The sequence below is a fragment of the Puma concolor genome, chromosome A1 (assembly GCF_028749965.1).
Source record: "Puma concolor isolate L17-30 chromosome A1, mPumCon1.1.hap2, whole genome shotgun sequence".
In the NCBI taxonomy this organism is placed as follows: domain Eukaryota; kingdom Metazoa; phylum Chordata; class Mammalia; order Carnivora; family Felidae; genus Puma; species Puma concolor.
The window spans coordinates 51,656,182-51,669,967 of record NC_141667.1 but is presented as its reverse complement, the minus strand read 5'-3'; the positions used below and the strand labels follow the sequence as shown (position 1 = coordinate 51,669,967).

Below are 13,786 nucleotides of genomic sequence, written 5' to 3'. Positions count from 1 at the left end.
GCTGTGGTGACTGACTGGTCAAGTTGGATCTCCTGTAGCAGGCTAGCCTGGGCTTGTTCCAATGGTAAAGGTAAAGGAGCAAGAGTGAGCATGCCCAATTGTGCAAGTCTTTTCAAGCCTCTGTTTGGATCACATTTGCTGACATACTATTGGCCAAAGCAAGTCACATGGGCAAATCCAGAGCCAGAGTAGGAGGCCACTACAAAGTTGCACGGTAAAGGACGTGGATACAGGAGGGATAACATAATGAAGCCATGAGTGCAATAATCTGCTGCAGGGAGACTAGACAGATACATATATAAATAATTAAATTTTATATAAATGCATAATAAACATACATATATAATTAACAAGAGATGAAAGATAATAATTTTAATTCCATAGCATTTCACTGATGCTGAAGAACCTTCCCTCAAAAATCTTTTGACTTAATCACCCCCTGTGAATAAGGAGCAGGCATCATCATTTTCCAGGTAAGGAAAATCATAGACAGTAAGGTGTGAAGCTTGCACTTGAACTTCTGATGATGAGCTTCCCCTTCATCCCATGGCTTCTAGACAAGGAGCCAAATGAGTGGAGCATGCACTTAAGGAGCAAGAACTGTCACGAGCTCAGGCAGCCAAGGAGCCTTCGTAGAGACCAAACTCACTTGGGCCATGGATGAGTGTATAATGATGAGTTCTCAATCTTTGAACCAATCCCACCATTTTTGGACAAGTTTTACGTAAAAGTTGCCAATTGTATAAATTGATAAAAAAAAAAAAGCTATTTTATTAGCATACACTTATTGTCAGGTTCAAATGTATGACATTCACTTATCAAATTAATCTATAAGAACAATGAAGCCATTTTGGGAAATTCTGGGGCTTGATTCAGGGACAGATATCAAAGGGGGCCAGTGCAGTCTTGGGTCTAGTGTGTTCCTGTAGTTTGTTTAGCCTGCCTAGTACAATGAACTTCTGTCGTTCTGCTGCCCACTCTATTCCCCATTTCCCATCTCCCATTTCTGGTCACGTGGCTCTGGAGTTGGTCCCCCTCCAGCTACAGAGGTGGGTCTGGGAGCCAGGGCCAGGAAACCCTGGGAAACAGGAGGTCTTCCTGTGCCAAAGAAGCCAACTCAGGGAAAGCTTTGCCAAGGGAAGGAGGGCAATGCGATGCCACCATAAAAGTGTTTAGATCTAGCTGGAACTTAATCCAGCCCAACCCCTGAAATTTTCTGCTATGCAAACCAGTAATATTTGTCTTTCAGGCCAATTTGACTTGAATTTCTGTCTCTTGCAACCAAAATATTTCTGACTAACATACCCAGGAGTAAGGAAATCTGATTCAAACAGATAAGTAGTTGAAAGTAATGATAGTTTTGAAAGCAGTTCATCTTGCAATGTCAGGAAATTCTTTATTAAAAAAAAAATAGGAGCAGCTTTACTCCAAATCTATACACATGCACACATGAAAGTTTAACCTGCCATACAACATGATATGTACAATAGAAACTGATGAATGGATAAAGAAGATGTGATATATATATATATATAGTGACATATTACTCAGCAGTGAGAAAGAACGGAATCTTGCCATTTGCAACAACGTGGATAGAACTGGAGGGTATTATGCTAAGTGAAATAAGTCAGAAAAAGACAGATATCATATGTTTTCACTCATTTGTGGAATTTGAGAAACTTAACAGAAGACCATGGGGGAAGGGAAGGGGAAAAAGTTAGTTTCAAACAGAGAGGGAGTCAAATAAGAAACTCTTAAATACATAGAACAAACTGAGGGCTGACAGGGCGTGGGGGAGAAGGGAAAGTGGGTGATGGGCATTGAGGAGGGCACTTGGGATGAGCACTGGGTGTTTTATGTAAGTGATGAATCATGGGAATCTATCCCCGAAGCCAAGAGCATGCTGTATACACTGTATGTTAATGAACTTGACAATAAATTATACTGAAAAAATATGTATGATAGATTCAAATTTAGGATACAGCACATTTGAGAGGATGTTTGTTTATTATAGATTTTAAAGTTGTTTATATGTATTTAAAAATGAAATTTGAAGAATATTTTGTAGGACTCCTGAGGTGTCCTTTAGAGCTCTTCCGTTTCTAGAGTATGGTTGAAAAACTATTGATACAGCATAAGAGAAAGGGATCTACGAGAATATACCAGGCCTGTGACATCTGTCTTTTAGCACCAAAATAAAATTAATAGTGTCACTAAGAAACATGAATTCATTGCCAAGCTCCACCTAGTTGTTCTGATTGAAGCCAGAGAATTCTTTAATCATCCAGTGTTTTGGTTGCATGATGGTGGTGGTGAGGTTGGGGGGGTTGGAAAGGGGAGGAGGGGTTGGGAAGCACACCATTGACTGCTGCCTCCATCTTTCACTTTACTAACTCTCATGTCCCATCCTAGGATTATACACTCCTTCCTCTGCTAGGGACTTTCTAGCAGCAACAGCAAGTGACTAGCCAGTATGGCTCTGACCCTAAACCCTACGAATCATGGTGTTCTTTGTACTCCAATCAACTATGGAGTGAAAAGGACTGAATCTCTAGGGATGCAAACAATTTCATGATCTGTGAGATTGTTCCAAAATGTCCAATAGTTATTAGGGTCAGGAAACCAGAAGAAAAAAGCCTGGAGCTGTGGTGTGTCCATTTTGCTCTCCCCAAGGAAAGTTAGCACTTGTCCTCCTCTTTCTTTCCCCGAACTGATCTCTCCACACACCTCTCCTTTGGATACACTCTGGCTCCTCTGTTCTTCCTGCACAGCCCTTGTCTCCTCATATGGCTTTCCTGCTGCCCAGTGTTCTCTCAGTCCTGATCTGCCTGCCTTCCTGACCCCTGGATCCTTGCTTACTGCTTTTTCTTCACCAGACCTTACCTCCTCTGTGTCCCACACCCTCCAGGTCTTACTAGGTAAGGGAAGCTAATTCAGAGTGCTTTCATATACATTGTGCCATTTGACCGGCACACCAACCCTGAGGGCAGGTAAGGCAGCTGTGATGGTTTTTCTCCCCATCTCACAGATGAGGAAATTGAGGTTTAGACTGAAAAGGCACAAAGCAAGGAAGCGACAGAACTGACTCAAATTCCAAGTGTGATCTTTCTCCTCAAAATAGTTAATAAGACACTAATTACAATCAGTTAATATTCTTTCAGAATAGCTTTTCATAGTGAAGGAATGGTAGTTTGTATACAGTTCGTAGTGAATATTTTTTTATTGATTCCAGAGGTTGGTCCCACCCTTAATTGATTGATTTGATCACTTAGCAAACTCTCATGGAGCATTTATCATATCCTAGGCATTATGATAAGCGTGGGAGAACCTCAAACATGGCCCATCATCACCAGCCTTAATCTGGTGGGGAGATAGGTGGGAGTGAATCCCTATAAGAAAGAGGAAGTATCATCAGGGAAATACAAATCAAAACCACACTCAGATATCACCTCACGCCAGTCAGAGTTGCCAAAATGAACAAATCAGGAGACTATAGATGCTGGAGAGGATGTGGAGAAACGGGAACCCTCTTGCACTGTTGGTGGGAATGCAAATTGGTGCAGCCACTCTGGAAAACAGTGTGGAGATTCCTCAAAAAATTAAAAATAGACCTATCCTATGACCCAGCAATAGCACTGCTAGGAATTTATCCAAGGGACACAGGAGTACTGATGCATAGGGGCACTTGTACCCCAATGTTCATAGCAGCACTCTCAACAATAGCCAAATTATGGAAAGAGCCTAAATGTCCGTCAACTGATGAATGGATAAAGAAATCGTGGTTTCTATACACAATGGGGTACTACGTGGCAATGAGAAAGAATGAAATATGGCCCTTTGTAGCAAGATGGATGGAACTGGAGAGTGTGATGCTAAGTGAAATAAGCCATACAGAGAAAGACAGATACCATATGGTTTCACTCTTATGTGGATCCTGAGAAACTTAACAGAAACCCATGGGGGAGGGGAAGGAAAAAAAAAAAAAAAAGAGGTTAGAGTGGGAGAGAGCCAAAGCATAAGAGACTGTTGAGAACTGAGAACAAACTAAGGGTTGATGGGGGGTGGGAGGGAGGAGAGGGTGGGTGATGGGTATTGAGGAGGGCACCTTTTGGGATGAGCACTGGGTGTTGTATGGAAACCAATTTGACAATAAACTTCATATATTGAAAAAAAAAAGAGGAAGTAGCAGTGTAACTTCAAGAGAGAAGAAATGCACCCCATTCCCGCACATCCAGGGAGGGCACTGGAGACAAGGATGTAGGGGAAGATTTCATGTAAAGGTAACTCATAAGTTATGTTTGGAAGAATTTTCTGAAAGCAGAAAGCATTTCTGGCAGAGGGTACAGCTTAAGTAAAGGTCTGTGGGTGTGAACACACATGCAAACTCTAGGGATGAAAGCGTCTCAGGATGGTGGCAACACAGTGTATGGAGGTGGGGGTATGGGGGGGGCAGGAAAAAGGGACTGAAAAAGTAGGTAGGGGTCTTGAGTAAGAGGGTAACTGAAGGTCAGGCTAATGGGAAGGGAGGGAGGGAAGGAGAGAGAGAGAAGAAAAGAGAAGAAAAGAAAAGCAAAGAGAAAAGAAAAGAAAAGAAAAGAAAAGAAAAGAAAAGAAAAAAAAGAAAAAAGAAAAGGAGGGAGGGAGAAAAGAAAGACGGAAGGAAGAAAGGGAGGGAGGGAGGAAGGCAGGGAGAAAAAATTTGTTCAGGCAGCAATTTGATGGTTATATGAAACACATAGTGAGTGGTAAGGAGGCATGTGCAGGGAGAGAGATTCAATACACCCAGGTCATGTATGCAGTTACTTTCTTTGCCCACTGACCAGACAGCAAAGTGAGTGGTTGAAAGTTAAGTGTGTAGTTAGATGTGCTATTAGCATCAGACCAGGGGCTCAGAAATGCCATCCCTCCTACACTCAAAGGTCTAGATTAAATGGGAAACTCATGTACTATTGGATTATTAACTGGTCTTGTGCCTGACATGCCTGCATAGACTGATAAATTGTGCTAGAACACCGAGCTTAGGCTCAAGACCAGAGCTTTCCCAGTACACACACAGTGACCTTACCCACTGTTATTGGGACCCAGTTAGCATCCTCGAGTGGTGTCTATCAGATAATTCTCTCTTGGAAAAAGGTGGACATGGAGGGGTTGGGAGAGAAGGGCTAAGACTTTCTCCTTCTCTCCTCCCCCAACAGCAATAACACCAGTGTTCTTTTTTTTTTTTTTACTGTTTTTATTTTATTTTTGAGACAGAGTGCAAGTGGAGGTGAGGCAGAGAGAGAGACATATACACAGAACCAGAAGCAGGCTGCAGGCTCTGAGCTGTCAGCACAGAGCCCGACATGGGGCTCAAACTCACAAACTGTGAGGTCATGACCTGAGCCGAAGTAGATCACTTAATGGACTGAGCCACCCAGGTGCCCCAGTAACACCAGTGTTCTAAAAAGGTTTGACTATTTTGCCAAATATAGCCGGAAGAGGTATTCACAAGAACAGCAACAAAACCTCCCTGTTGTACAAGCGTTTCTTTTTCTAAAAAAACAATGATAATAAATATACAATCGTTTCTATTCATGCAAGTGCCAAAAAAACCACAAGAAATTTCCTCCTTGAGGTAAATATTATTTTGGGGATTCCTTAAGACTATGAGATGAAATATAAAATCATGGCAATCCATGCTGTTGACTCCAACCATGAGTTCGTGGAAGGTGAGCTCAATGCTTGCCCCTTTGGATACTGTCTAATTCAGTCAAGCAAAAATGGAACTTTTATAAAAGCATTTGCATGCCTCAGATGATGATGATGGGAATAGAGGATTCCGATCTTGTTCTGGTGACCTCTAGAAACCTCAAACTCAAAAGCATGAAGGTCTAACCCTCCGGGACACTTTGTGCTATCTCAAGATAAGGTTAATTAAAAGAGGCTTGGGATGTTTGGGGAGTTCTTCCTGAACTGAGGGTCGCAAGACACAAGAAGGAATGGATTTTAAATCTGCAGTCCAACTCCCTCTCACTACAGGATTCTTTGATCTCTTCTCAGGTCTGTTCATTGCTAAATATTTTTAAATTATCTCTTATGTTGAAGTAAACTCTGTTGTAAAGGAATATAGACCTGTCTTGCCAGGCTATCCTGACAGTTGCCATTGCCAGACATAGACAGTAGAACAGGGGGGTCATGAGGCAGGCCCCTGTGGAGTATATCTGTGTCTTCCATGCCCAAAGGAGAAACCAGGTCTGGACAGGGGCCCGTAATGAGAGAAGGACTCAAGAGTTCTAGGGGATTTAGGAAGATGAGAATGGTGATAGAATCAGTTTTTAAATTTACCCTAATCTCCACATGATAACAAACAGAGCAAATACATAACAAAATCAAAAACAATGTTAGATGGTATTCCTATGAATCCCCAAATATAAGCTGTGGGGACAAAGCAGCAATTGCCCCAAGATTCATATGGTATTAATGCCTGTGTGTGAGGAAGGAAGGAAGCAATGGGGTATCCGATAGACCTGGGAACAGGAGAATCTCAACAGAGGCAGAGGGTACTTACTAGAAAACACATGAGCCAGTCTGAGAGAGGCAGCTGAAGTGGGAGGCATTCTGCCCAAACCAGGAGTGGGGCGTGCAAGGTGTCTGGAGAGAGGATTGAGGAGCTGCCGCTGTCTATCTCCTATGGTATGGACTCCCCAAACTGACCACCTGGGCTCTCCCTCCTGTATTGCGGAGAAAATGTTGGGAATAGAATAAAAATTGGATGGACAATAGGGATGGAGGAAAAGAAGCTCAGTTAAAAGTTGGGGGGGGTGAGGGGACAGTCAGGAAATCTCAGGAAGTAAATCAGAAAAATTGTTAAGAAAAAGAACAAACTGGGAGTGGGGTAACACCTTGCCCATAATTCATATGTTGAAATCCTTAACCCTCATGTGATAGTATAAGAAGATGGGGCCTTTGAGAGGTGGTTAGGTCTTTATTTTATTTTATTATTATTTTCTTAATGTTTATTTATTTTTGAGAGAGAAAGAGAGAGAGAGAGCACGAGCAGGGGAGGGGCAGAGAGAGGGAGACACAGAATCTGAGGCAGAATCTGAGCTGTCAGCATAGAACCTGACACGGGGTTCAAGCTCACAGACTATGAAATCATGACCTGAGTCGAAGTTGGACACTCAACCGACTGAACCACCCAGGTGCCCTGAGAGGCGTGTAGATCTTGAAGGTGGAGCCCTCAAGAATGAGGTCAGTGCCCTTATGAAAGGGACCCCAGAGAGCTCTCTTGCCCTCTTTCCACCATGGAAGGATACTAGAAGTCAGCAGTTTACAACCTGGAAGAGGGCCCTCTCCAGAATGCAACAATTCTTGCACCCTGATCTCAGACTTGCAACCTCCAGAACCACGAGAAATAAATTTCTGTTGTTTACAAGGCATCTGGTCAGTAGTGCTTTGTGCTAGGAGCCTGGACTGACTAAGACAGTTATTCCAGCAAAAGTCAAGATCATGGCTATTTTGGGCAGGTGGCTGTGATTGAATGCAGCCCACGAGTGGGCTTCTGGGATTTGTGTGGTTTCCTATATCTGTGTGTTATTTTACCATGAATGGGTAGTTGCAGGAGAGGGGGATCAAGGGGACCTCAGGTCCCAACTAATATTGCATACTAATACTAAAACCAATAGAATTCTTGCTCCTGTCTTTGGAGCATGTACCCTATACAAGGTGCCACACTAAGCATTTCACCACAGTGGTCATTTGCTCTGAGTCTAGAATCAAGTGGCTTGATTGTGTTCATTTATTAGCTGTGGTACTTTGGTAAGTAATTCTCTTTGACCCTCTATATGCTCATCTATAAAATAGGGTAATAGTAGTATACTATTCATAAGGTCATTGGAACAAGTGAAGTTTGCATATAAAGCCCTTAACACAATGCCTAACTCAGAGGACATGCTCACTCAGTCCTAAGCACTGCTTCATCCCTGTGAGGTGTCTATTATTACTCTCACAGTATAGGTGAAAACAAGGTTCTGAGAGGTTAAGTCGTGGAATTATTCAGTGGTGCGACTAGGCTCTCACACTTTCCCTCTGTCTTCCCAACCCATTAACTTCCTTCAAATGAAAGACAGTAAAATGGCAAGTGATAGTGACCTGGCCTGGTTCCACAGCTCCATCTTGAAGGAGATCTGAGGTCTGGCTCCCTCCCTTGCCTCCACACATGATGTTGCAATTTCGCTACCAGAGAGTGAATTCAGCAGTGCTGTCCACAGCTTAGTTCCCTGAAGCGTTCTTGGAAGAGACAGTAAGGGCAGGAAGGATGCATGGCTGTGCGGGCTCCTTCAGTGGAGGTATAAACAAGTCCCCACTCTCAGAGGGGGCCAGGGAACCCAGATAGGCGGCTGGTTGGATGCGTCACACACACACACCATGCTGAGAGAGAAAATAAGTGGCATTCCTCTGTGCTGAAGTTTAAGCATAAACAAGGAGCAAGTACTTTTCATGATAATTACCAAATATTAGAAATGTATTGTTCTTTCCCCACTCCCAAGTCACTTCTAAGGAGCTCCAGCTGTGCTAATAATGTTCCGTGTACCACTTCCAGGGCCAGAAGTATTGTTCCAAGACAAAGGTTCTTCATCTGTGTTTGTTCTTGTTTCCCATCAACACTTGAAACGTAGTTCACCTACGTTTTCTTGGGACTCCGTGCGTTGTTTGGAGCTGAGAGGAATAAAGAACAAAAAACAAAAAACAAAACAAAACAAAACAAAACCAGCATTTGAGTTAAGATCTTAAGCGAGTCTTAATTTCTTTGATCCCCGACTATCAGAAAGGGAAGTAATATTTACCTCATAATAGAACCGAGGTGAAGACGACTGAGGGCACATGTGTGAAGAGTCCAGCATAGAGCTTGGCATACAGTAGGCACCATAAATGAAGGTGGCCCCTTCCCCAGCTCCCGTGCCAGCCCACCTTGAAAATGAGAACCAAAGTGGCAGATATGTAGCCTGTAAGCTTCTTTCCCCTATGGTATCGCCGGTAGGCATTATTAATTGATTCCAATATTCTGTCCTGTTTGAATTTGGTTGCTTGCAATCGCTACAGTAGAAAGTTACCACAAATTTAATATATTAAAACAACACAATTCTGTTGTCTTATAGTTTTGTGGGTTTGAGGTCTAACATAGGCCTCGGTGGGCTGAAATCAAGATTCGGGCAGGGCTGCTTTTGTTTTTGAAAATTCTAGGAGTAAAATCCGTTTCCCTGTGTGCTCCAGCTTATCCATGAACATAGCCCACCTGCATTTCAGAACCAGCAACAGGGCATCAAATCTTTCCCATACTGCTATTACTCTCTGACCATAACCAGGAAATGTCCTCCACTTTTAAGAATTTATGTGATTAGATTGGGCCCACCGGATAATCCGGGATTATCTCCCAGTCTCGAGATCCTTAACCTTAATAAGTCTGCAAAGTCGCTTTCGTGCTTTCGTTGGGTCAGGTAAAACGTTCTCCTGTTCTGGGGATTAGGACGTAAACATCTTTGGGGGCCATTATTCCTCCTACCACACTTCTCAGTGCAGTGCTGCAGGTAGTCACTACCAGCGGATCACAGTTTGACCTGTGGTCTGGGGGACGTCAGAGCTATCCCTACTTTGGAGATTCATCAGGAAAGGAAGAAGAAAAAAAAAGAAAAGCAAAGCTGGTCAGGGGATAATGGAAATCAAAAGAAGACACTTAGCCTCCTGCTAAACACTTTTTGCTTTTGTTTTTCAATCTACTTGCCAGGATTCTCCTTGCCACGGCCAGAAGTGGAAGCGGTAATGTCTGCTCCAGCAGCCGCGGAAAGGGAACATCCTCTGAAGGTTGCATTTCTACCAATGGGATCCTGGGGTCCCACCTCCGGGCCTCTCAGCTGGGGTCCCCTCACTTGGGATCAGGTACAATCACACACCAGCCTAAACAAACGCCCTTTTAAAAAACGACTTTATTGGGGATATAACTGATATATGATACGTTGTACATATGCAAAGTGTACAATGTGCCAAGTTTTGGCATGTGTATATACCCGCGACACTATTGCCACAGTTACGATTTTGAACACATTTGTCCCCGCCAAAAGTCTACTCGTGCCTATGGTAACCCTTCCCTATTCTCCACCCCTTTCTCCCAGATAACTGCCAATCTGCTATTGTCACTCTAGATTGGTTTTCATTTTCTAGACTTTTATATAAATGAAATCATACATTAAGTACCCTTTTATTGTCTGGTGTCTTTCAGTCAGTAGGAATGATTTTGAGACTCTCAGCCATGTTGTATGTATCAGTAGTTCATAGCTTTTATTGCTGAGTAATATTTCAATGTAAACTGCAGTTTTATCTTTTTACCTGCTGAGGGAAATTTCCAGTTTTGGGCTATTACAAATAAAAATCCTATAAATATTCATGTACAAGTCTTTGTGTGGGTTTATGCTTTCATTTCTCTTGCATAAACACCTACAAGGGCAATGGCTAGGGCATATGATAGGTATATGTTTAACTTTCTAAAAACATGCCAAACTGTCTTCCAAAGTGGCTGTACCATTTTACATCATCAGCAGTGTATGAGAGCTTTAGTAGCTCCATGTCCTTGGCAATACTTACCACGGTTAGTCTTTTTAATTTTAGCAATTCTAACAGGTGGGTAGTGGTATTTCATTGTTTTATTTGCATTTTACTTAATGATGATAATGTTGACCATCTTTGTAATTTGCTTATTGCCGTCCCTTTATCTTCCTGGATAAAGTATAAGTGTAAATCTGTTATCAATTTTTTAAAAATTAGGTTGTTTGGCTTATTATTGGGTTTTAGAGTTCTTTATATATTCTGAATACAATTGTCTTGTCAGATACACGATTTACAAATATTTTCTCTCATTTTGTGAGCTGTCTTTTCATTCTCTTAACAGGGTAACTCAAAGAGCAGAAGTTCTTGGGGTGCCTGGGTGGCTCAGTCGGTCAAGCATCCGACTCTTGATTTCTGCTCAGGTCATGATCTCACGGTTCATGAGTTCAAGCCCTGCATTGGTCTCTGCACTGATGGCATGGAGCCTGCTTGGAAGTCTTTCTACCCTCTCCCGCTTGCATAGGAATGTGCTCTCTCTCTCTCTCTCTCTCTCTCTCAGATAAATAAACAAACTTTAAAAATCTATAGGGGTACCTGGATGGTTCAGTTGGTTAAGCGTCCAACTTCGGTTCAGGTCGTGATCTCATGGTTCATGGGTTCGAGCCCCACTTTGGGCTCTGTGCTGACAGCTAGGAGCCTGGAGCCTGCTTGGAATTATGTGTCTCCCTCTCCCTCTACCCTTACTCTACCCACACCCTGTTTCTCTTTGTCTCTCAAAAATGAATAAACGTTAAAAATTTTTTAATTAAAAAAAATCTAGAGTCAAAGAGCAGAAATTCTTAATTGTGATATAGTACACTATCACTTTTTTCTTTCATGAACTGTGATTTTGATGTTATATCTAAGAAATCTTTGCCTAATCATAAATCATAAAAATTTCCTCCTATTTTTTTTTCTAGGAATTTTATAGTTTTAGATTTAATATTTAGGTCTGTGATGTATTTTGAGTTGATTTTTGTATATAGTGCAAGGTATGGATTAAAGTTCTATTCCCCCTCCTTTGCCCCCATATAGATGTCCAACTATTCTAGCACTATTTGTTGAAAAGACTAACTTTTCTCCACTGAACTACCTTTGCCCCTTTACTGACCACCAGTTGTCCATATATCTGTGGGTCTATTTCAGGACTCTATTCTGATCCATGTATCTATTTATCTATCTTGACCCTAATGGTTGACACTGACAATTACTGTATCTTTATAGTAAGTCTTGAAATCAGTGTTAACCTTCTTTTTAAATTATTTTTGAAGTTATTTTGGCTATCCAAGGTCTTTGCATTTCCATATCAATTTTAAAATTATCTTGTCAATTTCTATAGTAAACTCTGCTAAGATTTTGATTGGGATTGTTTTGAAACTATACACTGATTTGAGTTATAATTGATATTTTAACAAAATTGAGTCTTCTGATCCATGAACATTATTTATATCTCCATTTATTAGATCTTCTTTAATTTCTTTTAGCAGTGTTTTGTAGTTTTCAATCTACAGATCTTACACACATCTTGTTGGAGATAATCTGTAACTATATTTTTTGATACTGTTATAAATGACATTATTTTTAAAATTTTAGTTTCTGAGGGGTGCCTGGGTGGCTCAGTTGGTTAAGCATCCGACTTCAGCTCAGGTCATGATCTCACGGTCTGTGAGTTCAAGCCCCGCGTCGGGCTCTGTGCTGTCAGTTCAGAGCCTGGAGCCTGCTTCAGATTCTGTGTCTCCCTCTCTCTGTCTGCCCCTCCCCCACTCAACTCTGTCTCTCTATAAAAAAATGAATAAACGTTAAAAAATTTTTAATTTTAGTTTCTGATTATTCATTGCTTTTATATAAATGTAATCTTTTATATTGATTTTGTATCTCGAAAACTTGGTAAACTTTTTTACAAGTTCTTGTAGTGTTTTGTTGTTGATTCCATAGGGTTTTCTACATAGATGATCATATCATGTGTGAGTAAAGACAGGTTTAGTTCTTCCTTTCTAATCTCCATACAGTTTGTTTTTTTCTCTTGCCTTACTGCATTAGCTAGATCATCAGTACAAATTTGAACAGAAGTAGTGAGAATGAACATCTTTTTCTTCTTTCTGATCTTAGCACAAAAGCATTCAGTCTTTCATTTTATTTTACCTTTAAGTATGATGTAGGGTTTTTATAGATGCTTTTTATCAAGTTAAGGAATTTCCCTCTATTCTTAGTTTGCTGAAATATGTTTTTTCTTTTTTTTAATTTTTTTTTAACGTTTATTTATTTTTGAGACAAAGAGAGACAGAGCATGAATGGGGGAGGATCAGAGAGAGAGGGAGACACAGAATCTGAAACAGGCTCCAGGCTCTGAGCGGTCAGCACAGAGCCTGATGCGGGGCTCGAACCCACGGACCGCGAGATCATGACCTGAGCCGAAGTTGGCCGCTTAACCGACTGAGCCACCCAGGCGCCCCTGAGATATGTTTTTTCTATAAAAAATAATGTACTTTGTCAAATGCTTTTCTACCTCTGTTTTGATGATTTTGTGTGTTTTTCCTTTTTACACTATTAATATGCTGAATTACATGATTTGTTAAATGTTCTATCAACTTTGAATTTCTGGGGTAAAGTCCAGAACAATGCCATTTGCTTGATCATGATATATTATCCTTCTTACATGTTTTTAGATTTGACTTACCTTTTAGTTGACACTTTACTGCATATTCATGAGGGCTATTGGTCTGAAATTTTCTTATCTACTAATGCTGCCATTTGTAATGGTGGGCTCACAGAATAAGTTGATAAGTATTCCTTCCTCTTTAACTTTCTCAAGGAGTTTGTGTATTGTTTCTTTCTTAAAAATTTGATAGATTTCACCAAGGAAGCTATCTGGTCTTTGAGTTTTGTTTTTTCCTAAGAAAGTTGTTAACTACAAATTCAAGTTATTTCTTCTTGAGTGAACTTTGTTTATGTTTTTCAAGGAATTCATCCATTTAAATTGTCAAATTTAGAGGCATTTATTATTTATTTTATAGACAGAGTTGTTCATAATGTCTTCTTATTGCTTTGATATCTGTAGAATACATAGTGCTGTCATTTTTCTGATTCTGGTTATGGGGTTAATTTATGTCTTTTCTCTTTTTTTTCTATTCACTTTGGTTAGAGGCTTATAAATTTGATTGATTTCAAA

At 40.9% G+C, this 13,786-nt stretch overlaps 1 long non-coding RNA gene across 1 annotated transcript in view; it reads left to right on the top strand.

Moving 5' to 3' along the window:
- LOC147584161 (uncharacterized) overlaps window positions 1–13,786 on the top strand; it is a 44,077-nt gene that overhangs the window by 26,015 nt on the left and 4,276 nt on the right. Inside the window, exon 5 of the long non-coding RNA XR_015250905.1 lies at window positions 9,764–9,915. This is a non-coding gene — a long non-coding RNA (uncharacterized LOC147584161). The remainder of the gene's footprint in view (window positions 1–9,763; window positions 9,916–13,786) is intronic.